Genomic DNA, 22,703 nt, shown 5'->3' with positions numbered 1-22,703 from the left:
CTTGGAGGTCTGGCTCGTGGAAAAGGAGCTTTTGTGCTAGAACTACTGTCACTCGCGTGCGTTTCTCAGGCAGATCTGTGACCTTAAAGACGGAGCAGAAAAGTCATTTCCTGCTTCGCGCTTTTCCGCCTTTCTTTCTTTCCTCTTGCCCCTTATTTCTGTAAGGTGCTGCTCCTTAGCTTGTGCAATAGCAGTAAGCTGCCAGAAATAACTTTCTTTTGTTACATGAGGCTAAAATCACTGGGGTTTGTTTTTCTTGGCTGGGGGAGAGGGATTATCCTGGATGCAGGAATTCCCATGGCACCAGTGGTGGGGACCCGCAGGCTTCCACGCTGATTGCTTCTGATTAAAGCATGGGCATTGATCATCCCCAACTGATATTCCAAGGTGGTGGGGATGGGGGGAGGAGGAAAATTCTAGGTCAGTGGTGTTTTATTACAGCCTGAGAGTACTTACTGAGTGTTTAGAGACTGTGCCCTTAAATGTGACTCCTAGGTACCGGGTGGGGAGTGAGGGCCCAAAGCACTTTTCCTCCATGGCAATTAATAAAAATTGACTAAAACTCTGTGATCTGAATATGAAAGTCAGGTCATAAAGCATTTTAATGGCTCTTTGTGAGAATTCCCAAGGGAAAGATCATCTTAATTTGCTCTGAGCAGTGATGCATGTGCCTTGTAAATGACATGCCGATTTCATCCACCACATGTACCTCTCCTCAGGGATGATCAGGAATATTTCTGGTGCCTTTGCCGTTTTCTTCAGAGTTAGGATCAGTAAAAGAAGCCTCTCTGCCATTTGTTACGTGGCAGGCTCGATGAGATTGAGTTTGGAGGGCTACATTTGCTTTGCTGCAAGGTGGTTCATATAGATTGTCCCCCCTTCAGTAGTCTTGTAAATAAACTTCTTGGATATATTTTCATGAAAGTACGAACTCAGGTTGCATATTTCAAAGGCTTGCACAGCAGAGTTATGGAATTGCCATATCTGGCTGGGTTCTGGTCTAATTGTACCGTGTCAGGTTGTCTGTGCATAGGTCACTATGGAGTGCCCCCTCTCCACACATCTTTGCCCACTCCCACCACGATAAACTGGCTTCTAAGGACCATGCGGGAAGGGACATGTGTTTGTATAAAGATACAGCGTCACCACTGCTGTTCATACCCTGTGTAAGAGTTGTTGGCTGAGCCAGGCTTTTGCACCACAGTTTCCTGTGGTGATGACAGGCCCGCTGCCTTGGGGCCTGGGCCCCTGTTTGACTTGGAAGCAAAATCGGGAAGGGGCCAGGCAAAGGGAGCTTCTGGACTCACTGAGCTGAAGCAATTGCTTTGTGGACCAAAGTGCTTTGTTAATGAGTACAACAGAGTCTGTCCAATGTAAATCTCTTAGCAACCAGAAGGGAACATGGAGAAATATCAATATCGCTATGTCAACGTGTAAGCAGATTTAAATGTTTTGTTCTCAGGACAGTCACAGAGGTGATCCAGAAAGTGGCTCGGGGATAACACTTCCATTGCTGTTGTACTACTAGATTTATGACACAGTAAGATATGCATATTCCCTCTCAAAGATATATGTATTTCAGGAGATTTAAATATTCCTAGTCCAGTGATTTCAGGGACCACTTTCAAAGTATGAAGTCAAGATTAGATTACTTTGAAGACATAATCTAGATTCTTTTTTGGTCATATAGCATATGTACCACAAAGTGAATTGTTTTGACTTGGTGTTTCTTTTTCCTACCTTTTCCTAAAGATCCTAATTAAGGCTCGTGGGTTACTTTGCTCCGTATTATAGGTCCCATGTCAATTGGAAAAGCTGCTTTTATATACTTTGTGAGTTGTTATGGGGTTCGTTGCTCTTGCTCATATGTAGAAATATCCTCTGGGATCTTTTAATTACATAAGAGTAATAGTGAGGAATCTCCTAAAATCACAAAATAGACAAACTTAAGAAAAATGTAAAGAGTATCTAATTTGTAAAATAAGGAATTTGGTTCATGGTACCCGTGTAGTTCAGGTCTGAGCAAGCCCAAGATGAACCTTTCCTGATTCTATCCATATGGCATAACATCATACAGTATGGGATATTACTAAGCATTATAATCAAATCATAATACATGCATAAAATCAACACTGCATTCACATTTCATCAGTTTAAAAAAAACCCCACATTTGGTCTATTAAGAATATTGATAACCATGAATAAGTGATTACCAATTAAAAAAAATAGGAAACTTCTAGGAATTTATAATGACTTGAATTTTTATAAGGGTGTGTTTTATTCTTGCCATAGCAACTCGTGTCAAGAAAAAGATCTTCCTATTTGTTAAAGGAAATACACCTAGATGGATGAACCCTTAATCTTTTTATCACCGGTTTTTCTGACTTGAAGCAAAAAAAAAAAAAATCCAAAAAACTTTTCATGAGTATTTTGTTTAAAAGTTTCTTTCTACTGCATTTACAAATCTCCCTGATGCATACTTTCCCATCGCTCTTCCCTGATAGATTTTTCCCTTCCCTCTCTTCCTCTCCTGATGGGCTGCTGAAGCTGGCCGTGAGAGGGTGGTGTGCCCAAGGTAGATGGAGTGCCTTTGAGTGGGTTAATATTGGATCCATGCCCTGACTGAGCAAGTTGCAGAGAGGAACTCTTTATATCCCCTGCGCTGAGCAAGGGCCTGGCCCACGGGCGCTGGTCAGTAGACGACCCAAGCTACTCCTATGGATTCATGAGGGCTAGAAGTCACAAATGCTCTCAGGCCCACATGTTTTGCCTTCTCTCCACGCAAACTATAAGATACGTTTCAATAATGAGGGGTATTAGGAGAATTGACCTTAACTTATTCAATAATTTTTTTTTAATATTCACAAGTATGCTTGTATATATGTATTACATCCTATAAAAAATTTTTGAGGTGATCTAAGGAAATGTACACTAAAAAAAGAAACATTTATATATGTATCACTGACATAGGATAATATATACTGGGATAAAGTGGCATTCAATTTTATGGTTAATATCGTTTCTAATTATTGACGTCAGACTCATACGGCTACTCAGTGGTAGAGCAGGAATGAATATTCATTGCTTCATTTTTGCATTCATGCATTCATTCAGCAGACATTTATTGGGTGACTTCTGTGGGTCAGGCATGGCATCCGGTGGTGGAAGCAAAGCTAAAGGAGGCAGAATTGCAATAGTACAGTAACTCCCTGCAGAGCGAGGAGAAAGATATGAGCACCATCAATCACCCTACATAACATGTGGAAAGGGAGCCACAGGAGCCCAGAGGAAGACTCCCAGTTCAACTTGAATTGGTGAAGCTGAGCCTTGGAGGAGGAGTGAGCAAGATAGGCAAGGAGGAGGACAGGAGTCCCATGCCCAAAGTGGTGGAAGTAAGAGGGAATGCTCAGGTGTGTGAGAAACAAACATTAATAAAGAGCAAAGGGGATGGGAGTGTATGGCAGGAAAAATGGCTGGAAAAGTAGTCCGGAGCCAGGTCCTGAAGACCTTTGTATGGGCTTGGAAATCACCCTCTCAAAGGAGAGGGACTCGAACCCACTTGAACGGCGGTGGTAGGCTGGGAACCGAACAGCTGCATGGTTTAGAACCATCCCTCGGGTGTCCATGTTGCAGACAGCAGCCGGGCTAGTGGTCCGGAAGCGCTGGTGGTGATTCGGGAGTGAGAGGCTGAGGGGCTGAACCAGGGCAGAGACTGTGACAGTGTAGAGGGGGTGTTGCATCCAGGAGATATTTAGGGGAAGACTCAACAGAACTTGGCAATGGACCGAACGTAGGATGTGAGAGGGAGAGATCGGATTCTAGGGTGACTGCCAAGTTCCTGGCTTGAAGCGGAAGATGAATAATTAAATTTCCTGGATTCAAGTCTTTTCTCCCAGGACATTTTTTGACCACTTAAAATGTACCAGATAGGGTTTTAAATTGCTTTGTAGGTGGAGGCTCACTTAATCTTTACAACAAACCTACAAAGAAAGTATTTTTATCATCCCCATTTTACAAATGAGGAAACTGAGGCACGAACCCATTAAGCTTTTCCTATACTGTTTAGTGGTACATCTGAGATTCCAGCCTGGAACGTCTAACTCTAGCTTATGCTCTAACCTACAGCACGAAACAGCATATGTAATTAATATTTTCACAGCTGTGTATCAAAATGGACTTGATTCAGAGAATCTTCTAAGTGATCAGCTATTTCCTAGACATCGGGAACCTCAAATAACAAGATTTATATCTCTAAGTAACCCAGTGCAGTATGAGCAGTGTGTCTGTTTTTCTTCTCTTCTGCAATAGACTTTTTTTGAAGATTATTTATTTATTTGAGAGACAGAGAGAGAACACGAGCAGGGGGAGGGGCAGAGGGAGAGAGCGAGAATCTCCAGCAGACACCCTGCTGAGCATGGAGCCTGACATGGGGCTCAATCCCACAACCCTGCGATCATGGCCTGAGCCGAAATCGAGTCGGACGCTTAACCAGCTGAGCCACCCAAGGGCCCCCCCTCTGCAATAGATTTTAGTGTTTTACCTGAAGAATTTCTTTTTAAAATTTTGAACATAAGTGGAAAATTACCAACACCAGGACTTGAGATCCTCAAAGACATGTTGCTATAATAACATAACAGTGCCTTAGGTGCTTGCTGTATACCTGGCGATGTGCAGCGTAATTCCCGTGGATTTTTTCTACTGTTTTTTCTCACACCTTCTTTATGAGGCAGGCATTATTTTCATCCCCATTTTTTATACCTAAATGAAGACTTAAAGAGAATAAATAACTTGCCTGTGGTCATACAGCTCATACGTGTTGGGGCTACACTTAAATTTGGGTCACAGGACCCATTTGGAATCTGTATTTAACCCACTGGGTTTATTGTAATAAAAATCTGGCAGTCTCTTTTAGGATTAAAGCAGTGTACGGATTTGAGAATAAATTTCAGGAGACATAAACAATTGAGTATTATCTCTTGCTGTAGATGCTTAGTGCATCTATAATGCAAACGTATAGACATTTATAGGCCTTCACCATGCCTAGTTTCCTATGCACCTATGGCACCATGATGTGAGATGCCAGGCAGGGGGAGGTTTTGGACTACAGTGACTGGACCTTTGAGGGAGAGGATTGGGTGGACCTATATTAGATAAAAGGAGCCTACTCTGTTTCTGGCTGTGCTGAGTATGTAGACTCCAGAGGTCTATAGAGTCTAATTTCTCTATTAGCATCCTTGATATTCTGCACTGTAATTATGAGCTTGCATATGTCTCACCCAGGAGACTGTGAGGGCAGAGGAGGTATCATATCACCTACTATAGAGGTAGGTGCAGAGTGGGTAGTAGATGGGAGGGAGGTGGACAGATGAGAGGCAGTATCACGCAATAATTAAGAGCATGGACTGTAGAGGAAGATTGTCTGAGTTCAGGTCTTTGCACTCGTAGCTGGTGTGACCTTGGGGAAGTTATTTTACCTCTCAGTGCCCCAATTTTTTACCTGCAAAATGAATATAATAATAGTACATACCTTTGTCAGAGGGTTGCAATGAGATCTCAGTGAATTAGGATTAGAACAGTGCTTGGCACAAAGCAAGAGCCACATAGTGGTAGTTGTTGCTGTTGTTATTGATATTCATAAGGAACAGAAGAATGAATGGACTGTTTCCAACCTGAGCCTTTAGGGATTGTGCCAACAAGTCAACTCACTGAAGCCAGGCAGGTCAGCTCCCTAGGAGCACGCTGCTGCCCCATCTCCACTCTTCCTCCATTTGGAAGAGGATGGATGGAACTCATAGAAAAGTTGTAAACCTTTGTCCTTTGACATTCCATAGCATTTAGGAATAAGGAAGCAATTAAATAAAACTTGTCTGCTCATTGGTTCTCTGTGCTCTCTCTTCCTATCGTGATACATCTTTTTATTCTCAAAGTCATATGTTCATTTAAAAAAAAAACACTTTCTTGCTCTTGATCAATTACCATTATAATCAGTGCAAGATCATGTTAGTATAAGTTATACATTTATTAATGTCTGAATATGTTATTTAAAATTTTGTTAGTTTTGTCATCGGCAGTCTATAGCTATTGAACTGTTTCTTCATTACTCTTCAGGTTCATGGTCTTTTCTGTCTCTTGATTTGCCTTTGGCAAGATGATATTGTATTGTGTGTATGTGTGTTTTATTGAATCTCAATGTGGAAAAATGTTTGCTTTTAGTAGGTATGTTTGAGGAAAAAGAGGATTTGGCAGTGCTTCATAATTTTTGTAGTTATATTGTTAGAAAAAGATACATTAATCACATCACATTTTACCAGTGTCTCTTCATTTAATAAGAATGTATTGTGTGCTGACATTGTGCTTGTCACCATGCTGGGGACTGGCAATGTAAAGGATGGGACCTGTAGGCCCATCTACATGCTCCTTTTTTTTTTGAAGATTTTATTTATTTATTTGAGAGAGAGAGAGAGCTCAAGAGGGAGGGAGGGGGAGTCTGATGCTGGGCTGGATCCCAGGACCCCGAGATCATGACCTGAGCTGAAGGCAAATGCTTAGCCAACTGAGCCACCAGGTGCTCCTACCTGCTCTTTTATATTCTGCTTGTACTACTCAACACAGGTAGGGGTGAAGGACTGGAGAAGAAAAAAAAAAAAAAAAGATGCTAACAGTATGTCAGAGTGTTATCCACATGTTCAGAGGTTTTAGCCTAAGCTTAAGTTTGTTATGTAACTTGCCTCAGTAACAGAAATAACTGGCCTTGTAATTGAGCTCTGTATGGTTCTAAGTCCCTGGCTTGGGCCATCAGAATAGATGGATTAGATTTTTAAATGTGAGGCTCTTACTAATAGACATCTATGGTGAATTCTTATGTGAAGAGAAGAATAATCACTGTTGGAATGTTAAAAGGTAAATTATTTAGTATCTGAAATTTTATAAATTATTTATCTTTCACTGCAAAATCTAAATATTGCCTAAATCATTACACTTAAATTAGTGTACATTTAAGTTAGTGCGCATTTAATTTTAATTTTAATTTTATTTTTTTTAAGATTTTTTAAATTTATTTGACGCAGAGAGAGAGGGGGAGAGAGGGGGAGAGCAAGCACAAGCAGAGGGAGGGGCAGAGGAAGAAGCAGGCTCCCCCACTGAGCAGAGAGCCCGACGCAGGGCTCGATCCCAGGAGCCTGGGATCACAACCCGAGCTGAAGGCAGCCACCTAACCAACTGAGCCACCCAGGCACCCCAATTTTTATTTTTTTAAAGATTGTATTTATTTATTTGAGAGAGAGAGAGTGAGAGACAGATCATGAGCAGGGTAGAAGGGTAAAGGGAGAAGCAGACTCGTGGCTGAGCAGGGAGCCTGACACATTGCTCGTTCCCAGGACCCTGGGATCATGACCATAGCCAAAGGCAGACACTTAACTGACTGAGCCACCCAGGTGCCCAAAATAACTTTTAAGAGGAATCCAGTCGCTGAAACAAAGTAGAATTGTTCACTTCTATCTGTTGATTGATGAATAGGTTAAACGTTGAGGGATGACGTCTAAATACAGTGTGACACTGTTGGTTGTATAATCCAAATAGTATCCTAAAGAAAATACTTGCATAGAAAGGTAACATTTGAAAACAAGGAATCTGCTCTAAGTTTTACCCAGACTATGGTGTTTCTAGTTTGTCTAAATTAAAAGTAGAAGAATTGAAAGCAAATTAATGGAAATGAAGCCTGGACCTTTCACATATATTTCAGATTTTTCTGGTGCTTATCCCCTTCATTGAAGATAATGCTATCCTGGACCCAAAGTGGCATCATGAAAAAGAATGGCCCATCATCGTCAAATATAGGAGCTGCCTATAAAAAGTATAGATTTCAATTTAGATTTAGTTGGTTCCAGTAAATTATTTCTCAGTTATAGGTGACCTTTCTACTAATTAGGATCGTATCATCAGTTCTGTTTGAGTTTATATGAAGCCCATTAGAATGGATAGAGACTAACATTCTTATGTGCCCGGCCCATAGCTTGCCCTTTGGCAGAACAAAAGCCAACCAGTACCATCACCATAGAAGGAGAAGGATATATGGACTGTGTGGAAAAGAATGGGAACAGAGAACTTGGCCAGAGAGGGTTGGAATTAAGTCCAAAGTTTTCTAGTGACTGGAAGCCAGTGACACTAAAACATTTATAACTATATGTAGGTATCTCTAAAAACTTCATAGTTTCAATACTATGAACAGCATTTTATCCTAGCAAAGTACAGTTTTCTAAGAGGTCTATACGATTGAAGAGGGTAGGAAAATATGGTAAATTTTGTTTACTAGAGGATTAAAAACATTCATAAAGCAGGCGAGCAATAAGGAGAAAGTTGTGGGGAGGGGGATAAGTTTTACAAACCATGGTGATGGAAAGAATGGGCTTTTGGCCTCGATAAGAATTCATATTGCAGGTGCCACTCATTAGCTGTGTGGCCTTGAACTAAATTTCTTTGGGCTTCAGTTTCCACATTGTTCAAACCAGGATATTAGTCCTTTACTTGCATACATACTGTAAAGAGTAGAAACACTGTAAAGGCATTTTGCCAAGTTCCTGGCATAAATAGAGAAGTTAGCAAGGGCTTCCAGCCTCCCTTCCTTGGAGCATGGGCTCTCAAATGTAACCGGTGACTATAGCCAAGAAGCAAATGGACGAGCTGAGTAAATGAGGGGATGCTTTCAAGAACTTTTATACCTAGCAAGCACTCAGAAAAGTATTTGGTGGATGAAATTTTACTGATAAACTGGTATCCTCAAAAAGTCATTTGAGCCCTGCAGTTCAGCTCTTTGCAAACTTTTTTACAGCCCTCAGGGAATTAAATCTGTCATTTTGAGAAATACTTCCAAAGACTCACATGTTAAATACATTCTTCTATTCATTAACACTATTATTAATTAGCTTCTCTCAGTAGTTAAATGCTAGCCTAGGTTGATATTAAAGAAAGCTTAAGAGGGGCGCCTGGGTGGTTTTTGAAATGAGTATATTCCCGATGTCTTGTGTTTCATGCTTACTGTTTTCATTTTTTTTTTTAAGATTTTATTTATTTGAGAGAGAGAGAGAGAGAGAGAACGAGCAGGGGTGGAAGGTTAGAGGGAGAGAGAGAGAGAGAGAGAGAAGCAGACTCCCTGCTGAGCAGGGAACCTAACGTGGGACTCAATCCCAGGACCCTGGGATCATGACCTGAGCCGAAGGCAGATGCTTAACCAACTGAGCCACCCAGGTGCCCCTCATGCTTACTGTTTTTATGAGAAAGCTATTGAAGAAGCTGGTTTTAAAGAACTCAGGGTCTCAAAACAGACTTATTTTCAGAGGCTAAATTAGAAATTCAAAATAATTTGTAGAATGGTAAGAAATTAGCAGCAACATTAAAAAACAAAACAAAACAAAACAAAACCTCCTTGAGCTGATGACACTGATAAATGTTGGAAGTGAGTCACTAGGCACCGCCAGATTCTCAGCCAGGAGAGCCAAGACCTCTTAGGCCTTAGGAAGTGATACTCTTTCTATTTCCTTGACGGTAAGAACAATGAGTAAAAAGCTCAAATTTGGGAAAGGGAGTAGGCAAAAATTGGAATCTCAAAAAAATGGATTGATTATTTGGAAAGGACGATTTTAGGCTTACTAGCACACTTTAGTCTGAATCAATAGGGACCCTGCTAGCAAAGTTAGGCTCCACTTACAATAAAGTAATTGGCAGGTGTGGAAGGCTGTTCTCTTGGTTAACGCTTTGAACCTCTGAGTTAGATGGCTTTATTCTCCTTTTGCAGATGAGCAGATTGAGACTCTGACACTGAATTTAACAGTAACAGTGAACAGACAGAGGCAGAATTTGAACCCCTTTCCCCCCTTACACTATTCTGCTTAGAGATGATTCACCACTCATGTCAGATTCTTACATTTGGAGAAAGCTTTTGCTTTTATTTTTCATTATTTTCTAATCAGTTATTAAATCATTTTTATGCCTCCCCATTACCAATGTTATTGTTCATTTGTTTTATGCGACAAATACTAGATAGGAAGTACTTTTTAAATAATGATGCATGACTTAAACCCTATGTTTTTATCCTCACATGTTACATGGGGACATTAAATATTACTGCAAAGCACAGAGCAATTTTGAATCAGGTACAGAAAAATCGTAATTGACCCTGGCACTGTGGATTTACCATTGTCTAGGGAAGCAACATTAGTCAAAGCCATAATCTTGAACAATGCATTTTGTTTTCTATTAGTCCCCAAAATGCCCAATCTCATAATTCCCAGCCACATTCCTACTACCTAGCTGCTTAGGGGTGAATGAGAGAGGATGTGCCTGAAGGTTCTGAGGTCACCGAATCCCCACACTGTCCACTGTTTCCCCCCCACCCTGCCCCCCTCCCCTTCTGTAAGGACCTGCTCTCCCTCTGTGCAGTGGTTCGGCCACTGCAACCTGATTCAGTAACATAATGAGTGTATTTACTTAGCTCTGTCAACACTCAAAATGCGTTTGCCTGCCTCGAAATAAGAAGATAATCACATTGATGTTGAAAAGTGCTGAATGCAATTAATTTTTTTCCTTTGAAGAGTGGCCATTGTTAAGGATCCCTGCTTTACTATGCCTCTTCAGCTGGAGTCGTTCTTTGCCATCTAAAAATAAATGGTTTTGTGTACACATTTATTCTAACCACATTTATTCCAAAGAGAATTAATATATCAATACCAGTGATACAGGCATGTGAAACTCACATATTCACTCATCATCATTAGTGTGGAATTAATCATCCTGGTAATCCTCCTCAATTCCAGTCTGTGATTCATTTCAGAAGGTTTTGATTGTACCTCATCTTAGCTGAAATTAGGTGTTTGAAGGGGACCATGAATACATTAGAATTGGTGTTTTCCCTGTAGACTGTGTTGTGACCTGGCTAACACGAGCATGGTATTCCACAGACACTGAGCGTGCTCAAGGCAGCCTCACTTCTCCCGCTCCACTGTGTGTGGATCCAGTTCCTGGGCTTTGTCCAAGCTCTCCACCAGAGAGCTTGTCTCCACTGGCTGGTTGTAACTTGATTTTACATAACATGTTTCAGTGGATTTTTCTGTGGGATCAGATTAAAATAATTACATAGCCATCCAGTTGGCATCTGATAGGCATTATCTTTTTGTTTTCTGGTGGATTAGTTAAGGTTTTGTTTGCAGTGTCAGGAAGGGAGAGTGTTCTTAGGTGCATTTGGCATTCTCGGCTTTGACCTGCTTTCCTAGAGCTGCTTTGCAGCTTTAGCGGAACCTAAATTATTAATGCGATCTGTGCTGTATCTGCACATAGGGCTTAATCCAGCCTTTTTTTTTTTTTTTTAAGTGCTGCTGGGGATCACTGAAATAATAGGAAAATTGATTTTTGGAGGCTACGTGGAATGAGGAATGGGCCTGGGTGTGAGCCGTGAGTCATGGAGGCTTGAGTTTGAGGCTCCTGACTGTCACTTCTTTGCTGCATGGTCCCCAGTTGGTTACTTGACCTCTCTGAGCCTCTGTGCCCTCATCCACAATAACACCTAGTACAAAGAGATGTTGTGAAGATAAAATTAAATTGAACATGAAGTGCCTGGCACAGGGCAGTGATTCAGCCAATGTTAATTCCTCCCACTTCCCTGCTCCTTCCTCTTCCCCTCGTCCACTTGGAAAAAATGAGTTTATTTTATGCTGAGTGTATTTAGGGAGAGTTGTCAGTTAAAATGAGGAAAGTAAATTCACTGATGGTCATTCCAAGCAGGGTAAAAGTAAATACAAATTATATGCATGTGTGTATGTGGAGAAAAATATGTATTTATATAAAATGTAATATTAATAATTATATGTACATACACATATATATGTGTGTGTATATATATTAGATATATTCCAAATATTTATTATTCATATATATTCTACATAAGGCAGTTAAATCCAGAGCCAAATTGCTCTTACTTTCCATTAGAAAGAAATGGGGTTTCTGGAGAGAGCAGTGAATGTGGTGCGGGGTGTAGGAACACCTGGGTTCTGCGCAGGTGCGATGCCTTTGCCGGGATCGCTCCATTCAGCTCCGGCTCCTTCTGCAGCAGCGCCCCACCTCCAATGCAGGTGTCCCCGTAGCTTTTCTAAACTGAGTGAGAAGCCAGTCCTTTTTCCCTGGGTATGCCCTAATGGATTTACCTCTGCGTTAACAGTCTCCCTCTGGCAGCTAGCTGCCACTTGAATCCCAGACTGAACTCTACTTGGAGGAAGCTGGTCAGCAAGAGTTCAGTTTCAGCGGCTCTCCTGAGAGGGCTTCAGAGACGGTCTGTGATGTGTGTTTCCTCGGGACAAATGCAGAGAAGTAGACAAACTGTGGGCAGACAGATTTTCTTGCTAAATATTACCTCCAATCAAAGAAGACTTCTTTTAAGAGCTTTTGGCGCATTGAATACCTGTTTGCCACCTTTACCCCCTGCTTGATTACTTGTCATGCCCTGGGGCATCTGGCAGTCCTCTTACCTGCGTCTTTCCCACCATGTGAATAATTGATGTACATCGTAGGTGGAGCATTCCATACAGGGAGGCTAAGGTCACCCAGAGAAAGCATTACTGTTACCATTTTGAAATGGGTTTTTCCAGTATTTTTCTAAGCATGTATATACGTAGTTTCTTCTTCACTCTTCTTCTGTTTTCTTCCTTTCCTTCTCTTCCCTCTTCTTTCTTTTTTCCCCCAAATTAATGGAGATAATGGTAGTACCTCCTCTTTTGTTGCCTCATTTTTTTCCCATGGAACAATATAATGTGAACGTTATGTTTATGTCAATAAACATATTTTTGTAAGGTTTTTAATGCGTCTTTGGTGTTCTGCTTTATGGATGTACCAGAATGTATCCAACTAATACCTTATTTTTGTATATTTGGTTCATTTCAGTTTTTGTTATCGTGAAAAATGGTACAAAGGATAATAGGGCTTCATCTTTTTCCACAACTGAAGGGTTCTCGCTTTCTGCTCTCCTTTCTGGCGACTCCTTAGCCAAGCACTCTCGGTCCTTCATTCTGAGGCCAGAGCCCCATGTACCACCTCATTTTCCACAAATACGCTAGTTGACCTTACTTGTCATTGGAGGGGACGGTCTTTCCCTTTCCCAGAGCGTACATACCCTGGCTTTTCCACCACAGGCTTCGTGCCGTGTGGCCTGCAGCGCTTCCCTCCCCCATTCTCCTCCAGTGGGGGGGTCCTTTCTTTCCTCGTACCTGGTACAACTCTTTGTATCTCTTAGGAACGCTATATGGAGCTATAGTCCTTTGTGTATGAAGGTCTCTAGGTGAAAGAAGTCCCAAGTCTCGATTTTGAATCTTGGCATGGCCCCTAAGTTTGCACCTTCAGCTGCTCTTTCCATGGCTGTTCTTTGTTGAGAACCGTGACAAGGTGGCGTGGAGAGGCTCCAGCGGTTTCTTCGTGCTCATCTGGACTACTGATTCCTTGGAGCAGGCTTACTCCTAATTCCTATTGTGTCCTCTTCCAGGCCACCTTGGCTCTGTCCTGTTAAATGAATAAATGGCAGTGGCCACACAGCTCTCTGCCCAGGATTCTGTGCTTTTTCTCCAGATTATTGGAGGCCTGTGGCTGTCAACTGGCAAGAGAAGAGGTTCTGCCTTATACACCGGGGGGTTAGTGTGAGCAGCCAGCCTTCATTGTTTGGGGCTGGGGGACTTCCCAGGATGGGACATCTTCAGTGATAGAACTGGGACAACCCCAAGGGTGTATTAGAACCGGTGGCCTGTGGTGGGGCTAGGACAAATCGTAGAGCGAGGAAGAGGTCCTCTGTACTCCCTGCTTCTAAAACTCTCTTGGCTTTGCTAACTTGAAGGGCTTGCCTTCCATCTCCTCCTTCTCCTCCAGGAGTCTGTAACCCATTTTTGTAATTTCCTGTCATCAGTGGGTGTTACTTCTTCCTAAATTTTCAGTTCTCTCCCGAGCATTCAAGCACAGTGGACCCTTCTGCATGCCATGCCATAGTGCATATAGGGAAGTACTTAAATCTAGCTTTGGGCAACTCCTGCTTTCATTATATAAGGTCTCATCTAGGACCCGGTTGCTTTTGCTTTACTTTTATTTTATGGGCTCTTCAACTCCTTGGATCATGTGTTTTACTTCTTAATTTTTTTTTTTTTTTTCATCTTTGGCTTAAATTTATTTTTACCACCACTCAAATTTAGATTATACAGTACATACAGGGATTTTTGTTTTTGTTGTTAGTTTTATACACTCTTTAGGTTTAGGGAAAATTGCTCAGGGCAAAGTAAAGATTAAAATATAGGCAAAGTGATTAAAAACCCTAGCACTATCACCTTATTTTTATCATTCCCAGCTTGGACTTGCCAAAGCGGTCTCCTCCTCCACCATGCCACTTGAACCAAGGGAAGGAGACGTCAGCCTTCACCCCATCTCTCCCAGGGAGAAGCTCCTCGCCTGGGTGCCTCCTTCCACCAGGCAGTGGGGGACTGGACACAATAAAGAACTTTACTACTTTCCAACCTAATTTTCATTTAGTTTCTCATGTCCTCGACAGAGGGAATCTGCCATTATTTTATTAGAAAATGTTTTGATGTAGGCCACTGCAGAGCTACATAACTAAAATGTTGTGTGTGCAAGAGACTCACATTTTACTTAAATTTATATGATTGAGATAACAAACATGACCTCAAATTGTTTTACAGTGATACCTAGGTAAGAAAAAAATCCATTTATCATGCCCCAACTTTCATACCAGTCACTCAAATTGTATTTAATGGATTAGTAGTGACTTTTACGGACTGCAGATTAAAACAAGATTCAGTTACTTTATTAGGATGAGTCAATGAATAATTTCATTTTATTCAGTGAAAAGAAGAGCTACTATAGAAATCTGAATTTGAACCTATAGGACTTACGTAAAGGACAGCTACATCCGTTTTGAAGGGCAGAGTTGTGTGGAAAATCCCCAGAGTGTCTAGAGTCGTGGAATCTTAGAGGTGGAAGGGACTTGGAGGTCACGGAGCCAGGGCCTCTGCGGAGCCTGCCTGTCCTTGAGGATAGACGGCTCTGTGACTGGCTTGTCAGTCTCTGCTTATGAATCGCCTGTGACTGGAAACGTCCTAACTCTAAACATAGTCCACCCCATTTCTGGACAGTTCTAATTGTTAGAATATGCTCTCTTATTTTGAGACTAAATCCAGCACCCTGCTATGTCCACCCATATGCCAGTTATTTATATAGATGAAGATAGATGTGTTGGTGCTGTGTCTTCTCTCCCAGTGAAATGCTCCCTATTTCTTCAGCCAGTCCTCATGAGACCCCATTCTTCCTCCATTAGCCATCATGTGCACCCCGAACTGACAGTCTTCTGCATGGAGACCATCCAGCTCATGCTGTATTGATACAGCTCAGCCTCTGCTGTCGCCTCTCTTTATAAGAGGCCAAGGTCACAGTCATTTTAGGGAGAAGACAATTGAGCGTCTGTATAGCCCCTTTTCACAGGAACTTTGTTTCTGTTTTGCACATGGATTTTCTCCTTCCTCTTTCACTTTTAGCTTTGTCTCTTTGTTGGCATTGAAATACATACATCTGACTGATGTGTGAACACACTGGAACATTTATAAACAGCAGTAAGTACAGATTTATAAAGATACAAAAGCTCTGTCCCCACCAATACTTTATCTTCTGTATTTTCCATTGTCCTATCTCACATTACTCTATCCCTCAGACTCAGAAATTACTTTCTAAGTAAGTACTAAGTACCAACCATACATCCTGCATTGTCCTTTCTCTCTCTTTTACTTGGCTTCTGCCCTCCTGTTCTTGTTTCTGCTTTCTTCCTTAAACATCAGAATTTTCACTAGAATTCACTTAGACCAGACGGAGATAGATCAGTATCAGTTGGATCCACGAGAGGAACAAATAATGTGATGTGTTAAGCTTTATCAAAGGTTGATTTTTCATGTCTCAGGTTAACCAATTTAACTGGTAAACTTTTGGCTTCTTAGAGACTTTTATAGACTGAATCCTTAGACACTTAAGTTATGTGGAACTATTTTGATAGGAAAATTAGCCAAATTAATTTGGATGTAAAAGTAACAAAATTCTGAAATATTTGTGTAGTGCAGTGGATATGAAACACACATAATTGTTTTGATTCAGTAGCACTTCAGTTCAACAAATATTTATATGCTTTAGGAATCCAAAGAAAAAAAAGATGTACTTCTAGACCTTTGGGAACTGGTAGTTTAGTAAGGAAGATGGACAAGTTGGAAAGAATTAAGATAGTCTTAAGTGTATGAAGTGTATGAAGTGAGATGGAGGCCATGTGGGGGGGCACAACTATGGTGCAGAGGGTAGAGAGAGGTGGACATTGAAGCTGGCTCTCTAGACCGAGAAGTGTGAGCACGGTTAGAAAACTTGTAGAAAGAGGTAGGACTGGTCAGACAGGATGGCTAAATGTGGGTGCAAGAGAAAGGAAGGAGCCAAGAAAGATGTGTAGGGGCTGTCAAATGTGAGCATCTGTGGGGCACCTGGGTGGCTCAGTAGGTTAAGTGTCTGCCTTCGGCTCAGGTCATGATCCCAGGGTCCAGGGATCAAGCCCCGCATTGGGCTCCTTGCTCAGTGGGGAGCCTGCTTCTCCCTCTCCCTCTGCCTCCCCCCAACCCCTGCTTGTGCTCTCTCTCTCTCTCTCTGTCAAATGAATTAAAAAAAAAAATGTGAGCATCTGAGAGGCTAGTTATACCTTGTGTTAAGAAAGAAATGCGGAGGATGGGGACACCTGGATGGCTCAGTCGGTTAAGCATCTGCCTTCAGCTCAGGTCATGATCCCAGGGTCCTGTGATTGAGTCCTGCATCAGGCTGCCTGCTCAGTGGGGAGCCTGATTCTCCCTCTCCCTCTGCTACTCTCCTTCTGCCCCTCTCCCTTTCCCCTCCCCCCTGCTCATCCTCTCTCTCTCAAATAAATAAATAAAAACTTTTTTTTTTTTTAAAAGAAAGGAATGCAGAGGTATTGGCTTACATGTGTGTAGGATGTACCCCTTTTCCTCCTGCTTTCCCTGATTTTTACTTTGCAAAAATATTATCTTATGTTGACTTTTAACTTGGGTTTTCAGTATGAAATTCTGCACTTGGGACACCTGAAAGAGCAGAGACCTACTGAGCTGATACATGAAAAGCCTGGAGAATAATTACTGAATTGTTTGAGAAATGTGGAAGTCTTGCTTTCCTTCTAGGCTGTCATTCATCAGGCATGATGAATTTAGAAATGCTGGTTGAAAGACCTCTCAGATTTAGATTATGACAGTCTTTATGATAAGAACTGTGATGTTCCATTCTTGTTCTCCCTTCCACTATAAGTATTTGCTATATTCACAGTAAACCCTTTAGAACAGTGACATGTTTTAATGTATTCTTCCATTTTGTGAGCAAGGTATTTATAGTTATTTTAAAAGGAGGGAAGTGAAAAAAATAGAAGAAAATCATCCGCAATAAACTGCATGATCAATTTAATGCATTTCTTCCACATCACAACTTTAAAGGTTTAATTTTCAGAAGTTTAGAGAAATGAAAAAGATAATATCTTGAAAAACAAGAGAATGGATTTTCTTACAAATATGTTCATTAATAATTATAAGCTTGATTACATGTGAGATGTAAGAATGCTCTGAAATGGATTCTGAGAACAGGCACTACATTTAACCTTTCTGAAATGTGCTACTTTTACTAAAAAAAAGTTTAAGTTTGAAGTTGCATATTAAAGACTTCTGCAAGAATATTAAAATGCACTCAGTCGACCTTTTGTAAAACCCTTTTGGGGAAGCATACATAGTATTTTGATTAAAAATTTTGCTTTAATATTAAAGCCCAAATAACCAGTAAGGAATGTCATCACCCCAAAATTCGTGAGATGATTTTTTTTCTAATTCTTTTTGTATGTTTGTGTTCATGTGTGTTTGTATATCTTTCTGTATTTTTAATTTTATTAGCCTGACAACTATATATCAGTATTTGCAGCTATTAATTCTAGCACAAATAAAGAGACATCAAATCTCATGAAAGACTTGAGCTTAGTGGAGAGTCAAGGCAGACAAGAGAAAACAGCTTTTGGTTTGTTAAAGATAAAACCTATATCTACTGCTCAGTGCAATGGGCGGTTATGTTAAACAGGAAGTTGCCTGGATAGAGTGATGCAAAATACATGGTGGCACTAGACAATGGAAGGGGATCCTTTTATATTAGAGTAATTGGGTCTTGATGTATCTGTCTTTTGAGGTCCACTATCCAATTATCATAAAACGAGGCGCACACATATTCTTTCAAGAGAGGCCTTCCGACACTCACGGTTCTGTGCCGTGGACCACAGCTGGGACATTTGCTTCAGATGTGGTTGGGAAGTCCCTAGGTCCCTTGTGTCATCATGGGGAATGTGGCAGGAATGCCTAGCCTAGACTTTTAGCTTGCACTTGCAATTTAATGTAGAGCTTTTAATTGCATTCTCAGCAATATTTGCTTTCATCTCATAACAATAAAATCTTCATGGTTATGTCTCAGGAAAGCGTGGCACTGAAGCGGAGATGTGTGGGCCCAGGAGTACCTCAGCTTTTACGTAAACGTTCAGCAAAAGGCGTTCTCTTTATCGGCCTTACAATTATATGTCCAGAAAATTCTGAAACTTTGTGCTTAGAAGGATCTTACTGTTGTTTAATGTTTCCAGGAAGAGTTTTTTAAACGTAGTTATAATTTATATGAGTCAAATGCAATGATCCTGAGTATATATTTAATCAGTTTTGACAAATGCACAGTTGTTTATCTGATTCCCCCAACGAGATGGATTGCATTTCATCGCCCCTGGGAGCTCCTTCCTACCATTTGCCAGTTAGTGTCCCTCCTCCGCTGGAAGCAGCCAGGGTTAGGATTCCCAGCACTGTTGTTGAACCTTAAAGTTAATTCTGAGAGTCTTCTCTGTCCAAGAAGGATCTTTAAAACTATGTTTTCTTTTTATTTATATATTTATTTATTTATTATTACGTTCAATTAGCCAGCATATAGTATGTTTTCCTTTTAAAGAGCTTTACCCCGCTAAGGGGGTGGGGAGGTGTGGTAATTCAGAAGGACATGCATAGGCCAGGAATGGGGATCTAAAACTCGGCCATGCAGAATTTCAGTGTAGTGCTTCTAAAACACATGAGTGTATCTTAAGTGTCAAATTGTTACTGAAGGAGGAGCAGGTCCCTTTCCAGCCTGTCAAAAAGATTTCAAGCAATTTGATTTCTTGTTGTATTTTAATTTGTCTCTATGTCAATTTCCACTTCTGGTAAAAATTACCAGCAGTGCTTTGTGATTATACCTTCACTTTGCAGAGTATGTTCACCCTTCTGTAGGGTCGAATAAATAACCCATTAATGGAAATTTAGCAAGAATGAACAATAAATGCCATGGATGCAGCTGAAAAGTTTGGCATAATTCCCTAAATGTATAGAAACAGGCTTTGCTTTGGTGTCCTCTCAGCCTCTGTAGGGTGATAAAACAAACCAGATAGATTTCACATCCATTTCTCCTCCATGACTATATACCATTGCCTCCAAGGTGAGACTCTATCATTTGGTTCTCATTGCAACCAGACAAAGAGTACTTCTGTTCTCTCCCTTAGAGACAGACAGATGGACGGAGACAGAGACAGAGAGAGAGAGAGGGAATGTGTGTGTTGAGCATTCCATATTACCCCTAGAGATTTTTCTGTCCCTCCTTTTAGCTAATGTTTTCTTCTTCATAAATACATTTCAGAGGCAGGGTTGGAATAAACTCAGCACTGCAGAGAGATGAAAGATTCCAGGATAGAGGGCTACTTTTATTTCAATATTGCAACACATGGAGTATAGAACGAAAGAAATTGTGCTGCTGTTGAAATTTATTCTTTTTATTAAAATAGACAAGCATTAAACAAGCCATAAAATTTCCATCTGTATTCACAGCAGGCTCCCACTATCCAAAATACAGATTCCGCCCCCCCTTCTTTCTAAAACACCCAGGACTGAAACAATTCAGTATCTGAGCCTGACAGAATCGTAATATTTGATTTCTAACAGCGAGGGAGCTCCTCATCTGTTCTTTTCGATTACTGCATCCATTTTAAACGGAAAGCGCACCTTCTATAGGTAAATGTCACTGAGGACAGGGGACTTGGGTCAGAAAGAATCTGCAGTGCAGCAGGGGAAATGCTTGGGCTCCCGGCTTGGTGATTCTGATGTCGTTCTGCTTTCATCACTTCACCAGCCTCATCACCTTGAGAAGGAGAGCAAAAGGCATTTTTACACAGTGTGCTGATAATCAGTCCAGAAGTGAGGCACCCATTGTCATTCTAGCACATTTCTCTCCATTGCCTAAAGGACAAAGGCTTTGAAGAGTGGGAAATTGCCACCAGGGCATGTAAGAGTGAAAGGCTCTCTCAGCTTGAGGGAGAATTCATTCTTTCTTTCCCTAATTTCAAAGCCAAACACTTGCTTGGCATTTTAGGCGTAGAAGGCATAGAGTTCTAAAACGATGGTTTAAAAGGTAATTGTAAATTCTAATCTTTTTAGCAAACTGGTGCCCCACTTGGAGAATACTCTGTTTCAATTTTTTATAAAGGCAGTCCGATAAAAAATTTAAGCACGCTCTTTTAGGAGCAAGTTTCTGTCAGATGTCTCACCAAGCTTCCCTTTGGTAGAACGGTTATGTAAGGCTGGATGTGCCATCTATCTGAGGAGTGGACATCTATCGTGAATATGGGGCCCCAATGCTTTCTTGTCTCTCCCCGAAGACTCTATCATTATGGCATTTCTGGCTCAGTTAACTTAAGTGTAATAGAAAGTTTTAATAATGTTACTCTGTTGGAATGACATTGGCCAGGGTAGGAGTGGGGTGTCCTTACCCCGAAGGGTACAATACAGTGTCCATACAGTGGTATAATTTAGTAAGAAGAAAAATGATGGTAGAGCAGGTGTGTCCACTGGAGGAAGGGATAGGATACTACAGTGCTTGGAGAGGGGCATCAGAGGACACTGAAGAGGAAACCTGAAAAAATAAAAAAATTTCGAAATCTCAAAAGATGTGTATCGATGTGTTACTTACAAAGGACCTTCTCGTACATTATCACCTTTGATCCTTGTAATTCTGTGAAAAGGATACTCTCATTTTCTTTTCTTTTTTTTTTTTTTAAGATTTTATTTATTTATTCATGAGAAACAGAGAGAGAGAGGCAGAGGGAGAAGCAGGCTTCCCGTCGAGCAGGGAGCCCGATGTGGGGCTCGATCCCAGGACCCTGGGATCATGACCTGAGCCGAAGGCAGACGCTTAACCATCTGAGCCACCCAGGCGCCCCGATACTCTCATTTTCAAGAAGTTATATTACTTGTTCAAGGTCAGTTAGCTACCAAGTTACTTTGAATCCTGGGTGATAGTCTCCCTCCTTCCCTCCTTCCCTCCTTCCTTCCCTCCTTCCCTCCTTCCTTCCCTGAACATGCTAGAGCATAGAGTGTCCTCATCTGAGCACAGGCAGTCTGGGGACAGGTGAACTGGTCTCCTTACATTCCAGTGTTTCTCTGGAGAACGGCTCAAGCCTTGAAACAAAGGAGTGGTATTTGGCCCCAAATTTAAAATATAAATCGTGTGTGTGTGTGTGTGTGTCCTCTATGAGACGAAAACTGGAGAGTAAAAGAAATTTTCATTCCTGATGATAAAGCATGCTATCAAGTTGCTTTCTATACCAGTCGAACCAGAGTACACCTCTGCAACGTGGTGACCTCGTCATCCCCTTTCCAGCGTTAAGTGTTAGCTTTTTCTTTTCTTCACCAATTTCACAGTTGAACAATGTTCTTGTCATTATTGTTTCAATTTGCAATATTTTATTATTAGTGCCAGTGAGTATTTTTTCATGTGTTTGGGAGCCATTTGCATTTATCATTTCTGGATTGCCTGCTCCTATAACTCACATGTATCCTGCAGCTGTCCTTTATTTTCAATAATGCCTGTTTTTCAGTTCAGAAGTAACTAGGAAAGCCAGTCATGTGGTCCTAATGTTATTATAACATGCCATAAACATGTAGAGATTGAGTTTGCATCAACAGAAAATGTTAAAGAACTATTTTTAAGTAACCAATTCCCTAATCAATGAACTAGAATTTTAGAAACCCAGAAGGTACTGATTTTTAATATTTCAAATAGGACCAACAAGACAAAGTTAGGACCACAGCATAACCTGCTATATGGATAACAGCTCCCAGAATTTGTGTAAGCCAAGTGAATGGACACATCTATTTTGTTGTGTCTATATAATTTATATTAGAAAGATAATACCTCTTAAGTCTACGCTCAGAATACAGTTGCAGTACCTATTCATTTTCTCTCTGGCACCAAACTGAAAAAATGTAATACCTACTACGCCCAGAGTCATAACTGCTGACACAAAGCAATTTCAGACATATAACCAGAGTGAAAGCAGTGAGGAAAGGTCTAGCCCTGTCTAGATAGTATCCCAGGGGCTGGAGGAGATGCTAAAAATATTTGTTTTCCTGGCAGGGTCATGAGCAACTGAAGTAAAAAGGGAGAGAAAACAGTTGTTTTTTTGATAAAGAATTTCCAAGTACAGTGATTTAATACTTTGGTCTTAAAAAATAAGTATGTTTGCTCTTGGCAGGAAAGGGACAACTGAG

General features: G+C 41.0%; 1 protein-coding gene across 1 annotated transcript in view; it reads left to right on the top strand.

The window, feature by feature from the left end:
- The window catches only part of LOC118019506 (ankyrin-3-like), a 331,391-nt gene that overhangs the window by 2,250 nt on the left and 306,438 nt on the right, over positions 1 to 22,703 (top strand). The gene's annotated exons all lie outside the window — the stretch shown is intronic.

This window comes from Mirounga leonina, unplaced genomic scaffold (genome assembly GCF_011800145.1).
Source record: "Mirounga leonina isolate KUSES-001 unplaced genomic scaffold, KU_Mleo_1.0 Mir_108, whole genome shotgun sequence".
Classification (NCBI taxonomy): Eukaryota; Metazoa; Chordata; class Mammalia; order Carnivora; family Phocidae; genus Mirounga; species Mirounga leonina.
The sequence above is the reverse complement of the archived record's forward strand: the minus strand, read 5'-3'. Positions and strand labels throughout refer to the sequence as shown.